Here is an 11,030-nt window from a genome sequence, read left to right as displayed (position 1 = left end):
TAGAACATCCTCCTCTTCATAGCCTTGATTCCAGGATCACACTTTGCCTTAACCTGCGCCACAACACAAAAGAGAGGCGAGTATTACCATAAATACTTAGTGAGGCAATCCTTCCATCTATTAGGCTATACACACAAGAAATAAGATTTCTCATGCCACAATCAACAAACAATAAAAAAAAAACCATGAAATGCACAAGCAACATGACGTAACCGGTTGCTCTAGAAGGGTGTCGACCGACAGCACAACTGGTGTCGACCGACAACATGCTCGACATTCCCCAAATCCCTAACAGTGTCGAACGACACCTCCACATGGTGTCGACCGACACTCGTCAAGTCCTCGTGTCGTCCTCGTGTTGGTGTCGACCGACACCAAATTAGTGTCGACCGACACCGATGCCGAGCATCGATTTTCTTCGAACAGAACCTCTGAATCTCGCCTCCAAGCTTCTCTTTTTCGTCCCATACGAGCCCATGAATGAATCCAAGCCTTGGGAGCCACAAAAAACTCACAAACAACCAAAAGAAACAACCACACAACACACAAAGTCACAAAAACAGAGATCTTTGCTTAGATAAACCATGGTCATCCACTCACCTTTGCCAAACAATGAGATCTCACCAACAAACGACGAAACCACACCAACAAAAGCTTCTCTCACGTTCTCCAACCTCCAAGCCAAAAACTCACAAGAACAGGGACAAAAGCTGCTTTGAAATTTAAAGTGCATTGAAATTTATTAAGTCTTAAGGTCATCTCCAACGAGTAGCAACGTTCTCAAAATTGTAACATCCGTGAACAAAATAGTGTGATTTGGGGATGGGTGTCGATCGACACCAGGGGTGTGTAGATCGACACCAGGGGTGTGTAGATCGACACCAGCATTTCTGGTTCGACCAGATTGTTTTATTTCGCGATTTTGGGTTGTTTCATGTGGGAAGATTCTTAAAGGGTGGGGACCAGGGTTCGAGGAACGCCTGGCGCACCAATAACCTACATGTGGATTTGGATGAATAGTTCATATCCACAGTGAGGGGTTAGGATTGATGCCTTGCAGGGCCAGTTTGGGGTCCGTTGGGGCGGCTAGCGGTGGGCTAGTAGGGTCTGCAGGACGTGTTGTCATATAAAAATCGATTTTTATTGTAATAACCCGTCCTGTGGACCCCACTAGCCCCCCGCTAGCTTGCCCCCATAGACCCAAAGCTGGCCCTACAAGGCATCATCCTAACCCCTCACTGTGGATATCCCAATCCACCAGTTGGTTATTGGTGCGCCAGGCGTTCCTCGAACCTTGGTCCCCACCCTTTAACAAACTTCCCATAGGATAAGCTGTCACCAATTGATGGCTTACCATAAACTGCCACATGTCAGAGAAACGATTGTTATGGTTCTCAGAGGAGAAACGTTCCTCAATTTTTGTTTCCTTTATTATTATTTTTTATTTTTTAATTGGGAGTACTCCTAAGAGAAACGATTGGTGGACATGCTCTAAGAGTCTTTCTTACAATTCATAACTAGGGAGGTACCCGCACTTAAAGCGTGGTATTAAGATTTTAATAACAATAGTTTTGTTACTTCATGATATGTTACTTTCTGAATTAATATGTAATAATTGACATATTTAAATATAGTGTTTTATGTTTTGAAATTACTCATTGTTCCACATATATATTCCTGAGATATGTTAATTTGCTTTTTTAAACAATAGTTATTTCCGTTTTTATCATTTCAAGTTAGTAAATTTATAGAAATCATAAGTTTTATCTTTTGTGATTATGATTTTTACAAATAAAGATATATAATAAATTTTGCTTACATCATTATATCGTTTTAAATTTATGAAAATTACATAAGTTTGAAGATATACGTTATTGTTCTGTCATTCATTTATGCTAAATATTTTTAATATATTGTAAAATATATTAAAACTTTAATAGAAACATATATAAATAAATAGTTTCAAAAATAAAATAGTTTGACATCTTTAAAAATATGTACCACAAAAAAATCTTTATTAAATGTTTCACGATTTTATTATACAAAATCATATAACAATAAGTTTAATATTTAAAAAGATCAACGATCAATATATTAATAATTTAACTATTGATATATTAAAACAAATAACATTAAAATAAAGGAATAAACGTTACAGAAATATTGTAGGGTGAAACATATTGTCTTCTTTTTGATCTTGGGTTGCATATCATCTCTTTGTGACACCAAACAAATGGAATTCGAATTTCAGCATATGTCATAGTAATATACATCATATTATTAATATACCTCTTTGCATATCTTCTATTCTTCTTGTCCATGATACATACGTCGAAGAATTATATATTAATCTCACAAGATTATAATATAATTATCAAAATTTTAATCTAAATAAAAAAAAATCATAATAATATATCTCCTTTGAAAGGTGGACTGTAATAGATGATATGAGGTTCTTCACTTGATTCCCTTTTGTCCTTCTCTGTGTTGACCGAGTGAAGAACCTCATATCGTCAATTAGACTGTAGAAGTTGTTGTCCAATGTTGGTGTCTTGTAAGCAGAGCTGGTTTCTTTGTAGCTTTGAGTTTATTAGAATTTGGATTAAAACTTTCATTGGCATTTACATTATATATATAGTTGGTGTCTTGTAAACTTTCTTTGTAGCTGGTTTCTCTGTTTTATGAAAATAATTAGTTAAATGCTAATCTTTACCCATTATTATGTGTAAATAATTTGGTTTAATTGAAACTGAATTAAAGAAAAGGTCAACCAAACCTCTTTCGTAATTAGGGAACACCGGTCAGACTGAGAAGTCAAACCGTCATTATAACCGGTTTAGCGGTTCTAGCCTATTAAAGTCTCGTCCACTCAATAGACTTAGGGTTTACAGAGTTACTCAAATCAAACAGAGGAAAAATATAATTAGATGCCTAATGAGATGTATTTTATATATATATATATATATATATATATATATATATATATATATATATATATATATATATATATATATATATTTACACAAGTCGATTGTCAAAAAAAAAAAATATATTTACACAAGTCTATTGTAAGACCTCCTTTAAATCGTAAGCCCTTCACTCTTTAACCAAAACTAGGATAGTACACGCGCTACGCCGCGGGATTGTTTTATATTTTATTTTTGTTTTTATTATTTTTGGATAATTTTATATGTGTTTGTAAATAAAAAATCATTATTAATATAGTTTTTGACAATTTTTATTGGTAATATTTTTGGTTTTAGGTTTTTTTCTATTTATGTGTTGTTAGGTTTGTACCCGCGCTATGCCGTGGGATTGGTTATTTTATTTTATTTTGTTATATATATATATATATATATATATATATATTTTTTTTATTTCATAATTTAATATGTTATTTGGAATCCATTCATAATTTTTTGATAATTTCAATAGTAATTTCTTTTGTTATTATTATCTACATCATCATGAGTTTTTATTTCATAAATTTAGTTTTAGAATATATTTTAAATTTCTTACCAGATAAGTTTAGGGATTACAAACCATTAATTCTTGATTTGTTTCTCACTCACAAACCCTCTAAAACAGAACATGGTATTCATAACCTAGTTCTTGAGAAGGCATAAACAAAAAAAAAAAAGACAACTCAGTGTAACACTCTCTTTCATCACAGTACAACACACTCTTTCAACAAACAACAAATCCCCAAATCTTCCTCCAAATAAGGGCGTCAGTACAAACAAGCAATGAGGAATGCTAAACTATTCACTTAAGGGTTCTTCACAAATCCTCATTGATGTCTTTGACATTCTGCGATCAAGAGCATAGTCTGCGAAGTGTGAATAACCAAGGACGCGAGCTAATCTATGGCGTGACTAAACCTACATAGACGAGAATAGTAAAAAGTTAACTTATTAAAATGTGCAGCAGGCTTCTGTCAAGGGTTTCTAGAATAGACACAAGTACCAATCTTTGTAACACTGGAATATTGGCATCTCCACGTCTCTTTCCATATGCCATAGCTATCATCTTCCTTGTCTTGGTTATCTCCAAAGTTTAAAACAAGAGCAAAAACTTTTTCAAAGACAGATTTTAATGCATTGGTGTGGACATAGAGAGTGATGTTGAAATTATTCCTAGTTATTAGAAAAGCCAGTATTAAGAATTGGCAAGTAACTGCCACATTTTCTGTGGCATGGAAATCAACAAGGACATGGAAATTCATACCTTGCACAACTCTAGAATAGCTGCAACGTGACAACTTTCCAAGGTGAGCTTAAATTCTTAATTTTGGGTTTTTTCCAAGCAGAAAGAAAACAAAAACTAATGAGCCAAAATCATGCATCCAAGAATAATTGGGGAAAAACATGATAATATGTGTAATCGGGAAGCTTAGTTGACGGATTGATAATAGTAAATGCACATTATATATAAAATATTCTCTTTCGAGCATCTTTCAATGGAGGAGTTAAACCATGTATGTGTTCAACCATGTCGTCGGAATCGAGGTTCATTCCCATGTAAACCCTCCCAGAAGCATCACAACCGATTTATTTCCCATTCCTACACCGAATCGAAGGCGGTTCTTCCTTTCTGGGAGCAGGAAGTACAGGGTGCGACTTTGTCGAGAGGCCGATATGAGAGCTACAGATACTTGAATTAATCTTCCCAACGAATCCGCTAAGACCTCCGCTGCTACTACCATCGTCTCCGGTTAAAGAAGAAATCAAAACTAAAATTGGGCAATAGAAAGAAGAAGAAATCGATCGGTTGAAAGAAGAAGAAATCAATGGGTCCCTCTTGGCAAAAAAAAAGATGAGTTGTATTATTGTTATAATTTAATTGGTTACAGATTTTTTCTGATGTGTCAGTCTCTACTTCAATACAAAAGTTGAGCTGTCATCACCTGGTGAAAAACCAAGAAGTTTTATTGTATTGATACATACTTGACTTGCTTTACCTCAGCACAAAGGATGAGCATACAACTCATTGGGTTGTCGCACTGTATAAATTAGCAACAGAAACAGCCAAATCAATGCCCCCGTGCCTTGTCCTTGAATAGTCTTCCTAAACAAAACATGTACTTGTGATTGTTATTGATAGCATTTGAAAGTGTTATAAGGATGAAAGTAAGGCTACTTACATCAGGTTTTGAGAAAATTCGTCACCCATAAACCATTCTCGGAACTTATATGGAGGGAAAATATATATGTGCATACTAACCAAACCAAGAATATGATATATACATGATTCAAGTTTTAAGATACTATGCAATCGTCCTTGGCCTATAACTTTCCGGCCAAGATTCAATGGAAAGAGAATCAGCCATGAGCTAAACCAATTTGTCCTTTGTCTAACAGTACTAATTATCTAATTGAAACAAAATAGTCGATATCTTATAAAGTTCTAATTCTCAATTTCGAACTGCAGAGGCACTTATACGACCAAAAAAAAAAACTGCAGAGGCACTTACATGGAAAAATGGCTAGTGCCTGAGACAGTAACATGCGGCTTTCAGGAGAAGTAACTCTTCCGCTGATCAGTCTCCATCTGATGTCAAGATCACTGATGGAATCTACATCAGTTCTCTCTCGCTTCATCTCTATTATTCCCAAAGAAGAATCTGAAAGCTTCTCCGCATAATTAAGAAGTAACTTTTGTAATGTGAAGTTGATCCTCGTACAGTCAAATGGAGCAAACCAATTTCCTTAAGGTAATCCCTGTCAGAAAATCATATACAAATTGGACAGACATAGATACAAAACGCAGCTACCACATCAAAACCTGTGATTTAAAGACACTTCAACATAGACCTGATACTTTTTAAGAGACCTAGCGGTTTTCTCAAACAAATAAATTAAGATACTTTTGATTGTCTCTGTACAGGTGAACCTTTCAGGACAGAGTTGTAAAAGCAATATTAAGCAAAAACCACAATGACACGTAAAGAGGAAGGATTAAGTCTCAGTCTTAATATTTATCTTCTTAATTTCCTTTTCCTTTTCCTTTCCCTTTCCCTCTGCCTCTTCCTTTCCCTTTCTTCTTATTCGAACCATTCCTAGAACCATTGTGTATTTCGTCATCATCAACTACGTAGTCATCATCAATTACTTTACACATAGCATCCTCCAGCTCCTTGGTTTTGCTTCGCTCGACCTTCCTCTTCTCAACAAAACTAACTACTCCACGAAGAACAATGTCAGTGTCATCGTCTTGCATCAGCTCTTCAGCTAACTCAGCAGGAGTAACTTCAATAGAATCGATCAGCTTCTCGATTTCCTAGCAGAGAGGATGGTTTAAGCCGTCTAAACCAAGGTAATTAGTGACCAATATCCTAAATGCTAGCCCTGTACAATAAGGATCCCAACTTTATCTTCAAAGAGAGAAAAATTCATAATAATATACCTCTCCAAGAAACCACTACACAAACAGGTAAATAAAATACACTAAATTCTGATTTTGGCCGACCCATATATAAGCCTCTACTCTTACAAAAGCTTCTTGGCAGATCTATACCATCCACCCAAATAACAAACCATTAGTCATTAAAACACTAAAAGGTTTATCATCAAATCAAAAAAAGTGTATTTAACAATATTCATACTCGTTTGGGAGTTGGACTTCTTCTATTCCGGTAGTCCACTGTGTCGAGCTCTCTTCGAAACTACGCTTCTTAACCTGAGAAGGAAGGTGTTTAGTAACAACATTCGTAATCCCCTGTACCACATAAAACATTAAACAACTAATGTGTTACATTAGGCAAAGCAACTTACTTTAGATGATCAGGTATCTTATATAACTCATCTTCACTCGCTTCAACTCATTCTCAACCTCCTCCGCATCATCAATATTTTCCCCCTCTTCTTAGCCAATTCTCGTTCAATATACTTTACCCTAAAGAATCAAAACAACCCTTAAAACACTTGCAAAGGCAGCTCACTCTAGAAATTAGGTTAAATTTTTAAACGGAGAAAGATTTGGTTACATGTTGGGATCTTCAATAAAAAAACAGTCTCTTGAGCAAAAGTACCTTGCAACATAAGCTCCTCTTTCTCTGCTTCAGCTTCGGCTTTCTCCCGTTGAAGATAAAGCTGGGATCACTAAATTTCTCTCTTTGCTTCTGCAAAAACTTTACCTCCTCCAACGCCAATCTGTAGATCAACCAAAGATCAAACCTTTATAACAACCCATCAAACTAATTGAATAAACTAAAACGAGACAAAGCCGAGAAAAAATTAAAACCCTAAAAGTGGTGAATTGAACAGAAGAGAGTTTTTCTTGTTAAAGGTGAAAGCAAACGATAGAATTGTATTTATAGTTGTAGAGGACCTATCTTTTTAGGGTTTCCAGTAAATATGTGTATTGTCATCTGTTGTTTTTCCTGTAGAAATCCCAATAATTTTATATTAACGTCGATCTTTAAACAATCTAAGCCCATTAAACAATTAATGCATGATAGATTATGGTCATAGATTCTCTAATTAAACGTCCAAGAGAGTTTTTCCGGGAAATTGGGATTAAATTAGTAAATTCTAGTTTTGCAAATAACTTTTTATGCAATTAAATTTTTTTTGTCGATTTTTTTGATTTATTTTTAATGCGAAAATAGGTAAATTTACATCCGAAGGCAAACTAATTCAACATCAAGGGCAATTTCATTAATGGTAAAACGGTAAAATTTTGCTGAGATTGAATATGAGACGTTTTCACTTATCTTTTAATATAATAGATATATAAACATATAACTGAATATTTTTAAATTATTTAATTTTTCAAAATACTTCTCAAACAATTATATGTACACTTTCATATATAATTTAATATAAATTTTATTTTAATATTTTAAATTAATTATGTATACATAACTTAAGCATTGTGTGACCAACTTTCTAGTATATGGGAGTTATTTTTCAAGTGACAATCATCATTGCTTTTATTTTTATTCAGATTCTCTCTCCATCCACAGTTAGAAAGCTCATGATGCAATGAACAATAGGTTTCTCTCTAGAACTCTTCACGTAAATGTTGACGTACGACCACATTTAACGTGCCTTCCAATGAGGTTCACATTTTTACGGATCACTTTTTTTTTTTTTTTTTGTTGACTTGAATGCAACATTTATTCAAACCAAATTATCAATGTAATCTCTGCTCCCAGTTATATCAAATACGCATCCTAGACTAGTGTAGACCAATTATCAAACAAGAAACAGTTTTTCAGGTGACTCCATTTCTTTCCTTCTCTTATCACTACAATCATATTTCACTACAACAAAACATGCAGTTTAGGACCATCAAAAACGTCACAAAATGGCTATTTGAGACTAACTTAAGACTAAATGAAATAGTCGCTAATAATTGGTCGCAAATTTAAAAAGTGGCAAGATGGTCGCAAAATATGCGACTGATTAGTGAGAATAATAAAAGTTGTATATTAGCGCCTACATTGAGACTGACTATTGTAGTCCTACTTAAAGACTAAATTGTGACTGAAACTTTAGTAACTATTTTGTGACGTTCCGAGATTAATTCACAAAAAAAAAAGTTGATTTTGTTTTATATTATTTTTATTTTTTATTTTATTCTATTTTGCCTCACATCATTTTTTTTTATAAATAAATTACAGAAATGATTTTCTGTATTAAATATTAATTTCGAAATACACTATATACATAAAATATACATTTTGCCTCACATCTTTTTATTTTAATAAATAAATTACAGAAATATTTTTTTTATTAAATATCAATTTCGAAATATACATGTGATAATATACATAAAAATATACATGTGTATAGTATCAACGTTGTGGATGGCTGGTCAAAAGCATGGTCGGCGACGTGTTTTTCAGGTGGCGGAGGAAAAGGAGAGGAAGATTGTGGTAACGTGTCGGTAGAGAGGAGTATGCTCGAGACAAAGTATCGGAGATTCGATGGCAGAGGATTCGAGATGTGGTGGTGGAGGATGGTGAAAGCTTTGAGATCTGTTGGTGTGAACGACAACAGAAGCTTCGAGATATGATATGGTGAAGGAAGGAAGAAGCTTCCAAGTGTCGTTGGTGGTGGTGGTGAGCGACGTAAGCACCGAGATCTAGTGGTGGTGAAGCCGTGAAGGCGGAAGCTGCGAGATCTGGGGGACAAGGTGAGAAACGATGAATCGATTGTTAGAGATGAAGGATAAAGGTGAATGGGTTCGTTGTGTTGATGTTCATATATTTCACCTTGTTTTACTTTAATATATTCACATCTTTTGCATGATTAACTATCCATTTTGGCCATTATTGAGTAGCTTTAGGACTGTTTATGCATTAGAGTACATTTGCATTGCATTTGCATAGTTTCTTGTACAAACAAGTGATTTTGGATCCTAAGCAGCATGGAAAGAATGCTGAAGAGGATTGGAGCTATCAAGTGAAGAAAACAAGGGAGTTAGAGCTGAAGAATCGAAGTCCGGGAGACCACTCGACCAGACACTCGACCGTGTGTGGAGGAGGACTCGACCGAATGGAAGAAGCAGAAGAGAGGTCACTCGACCGAGCACATGGCCGAGTTGACCGAGCTGCCTCTCTATTTTGTCTACTAGCAGATTTAGGGCTTTTCCACCTTTCTATATAAGTCCATTGTACCTCATGACCGCCCACAAGTTAGAGAGAGTCATAAATAATATCTAGTAGCCACAAAAACCTAGTATTTACCCTATTGGGTTTGTCTACTTTTTGCTTAGATCATTAGCCACTTTTGTACCAAAAACCAAGAATCTATTGATACTTGTTGGATCCACAACTTTCTAAGTATTAAGAATTTGAGTTTGATTTCTTCTTCAATATTGTAGATCTCTATCTCATCTTTCTAATCAGGCAAGTTTCATTGATTTCTGGGTTTATGATTTTGTTCATCATGTTTTGTGGTTGTGAGTAGTGGCTTAGGATCTTAAGGATGGATTAGGTTGTTTAAAGGTTATGGGAGTTTAGATTGATCAAACTTGTTTGTTATATATCTCTTCTGGATTAGATATGCTCTATGATATCCTTATACTGAGAGGGTGAGGATAGATCTCAGGCTTCTTAACATCACACCAATGTTTAAGTTGCTAGATAAGGCTAATGCTGAAGATTATCATGAAGCATGCTAAGAGATTAGATGTTTTGTTTGATTTTTGACAATAATGATCTAGGTTTTAATGTCTGTTTTTATATGTAATATCTAGTGAGAGCTAGGTCTAAGAGTATCTAAGCTTGATTGTTATTGCCATGAGAATGGATTAACAAGTCTTGGAAGATCATTGTCTAGAGATAGCTCATTGTTGATTGAGGTTTGTTGGTCAATCTAGATAATCATTGCTTAAGTCCAACCCATGAATCCATCCTTAGGACCTTTCTTTGTTATTGATTTCCCTGTTTAAATATTGTTATTCGCTTGCTGTTTGAATTGCTTTTGTTTTGCTCTGTTTTGATTGTTGTCCTGTCTCGGTTTTACATCCGCATTCCCACTCGACCTACCACTCGATCGAGCATCTGATTGAGTGTCTGTTCGAGCTCCATCAAGAGTTTCCTGTTTTAGTATCTTTACATTCTGCATTCCATCATTATCATTAGATTGCTAGATAAAAACATTCATCATATTTGGCTTGACTTAGATAAGTATTCACATCCTGATTGCTTGCATCACACTCATTATGGATTGACATCCTTTATGCTACAACTACATAAGAGTAATTGAAACACCTTGCATCCACCTGTTCATCCATCATCTCTACCATCATTCATCGTCAACAACCATACAAAAGAACATGTTTTAATTTGGCGTCATAGCCATTTGATTGTTTGTTTGTGACATTTAGGATTCATACAAGTCTAAGATTAAGTTATATTGTTCCTTTGATCACTACTGATTTGAATTCTTCATCTGCTTGGTTGTTTTGAATCTCAGGTACCTACTCGACATACAACTTGAGCTACCACTCGACCGTCTGCACGATCGAGTACCTAATCGAGTCACAACCGGGATTCAATTAGTTCACTCGTCCCAGTC

At 34.9% G+C, this 11,030-nt stretch overlaps 1 pseudogene; it reads right to left on the bottom strand.

The window, feature by feature from the left end:
• Nucleotides 1-6,445: 6,445 nt before the first annotated feature.
• Nucleotides 6,446-10,758, bottom strand: LOC104750176 (protein COP1 SUPPRESSOR 2-like; annotated as a pseudogene).
• Nucleotides 10,759-11,030: the final 272 nt, after the last annotated feature.

This window comes from Camelina sativa, chromosome 16, assembly GCF_030686135.1.
Source record: "Camelina sativa cultivar CO46 ecotype springtype chromosome 16, ASM3068613v1".
NCBI lineage: Eukaryota > Viridiplantae > Streptophyta > Magnoliopsida > Brassicales > Brassicaceae > Camelina > Camelina sativa.
The sequence above is the reverse complement of the archived record's forward strand: the minus strand, read 5'-3'. Positions and strand labels throughout refer to the sequence as shown.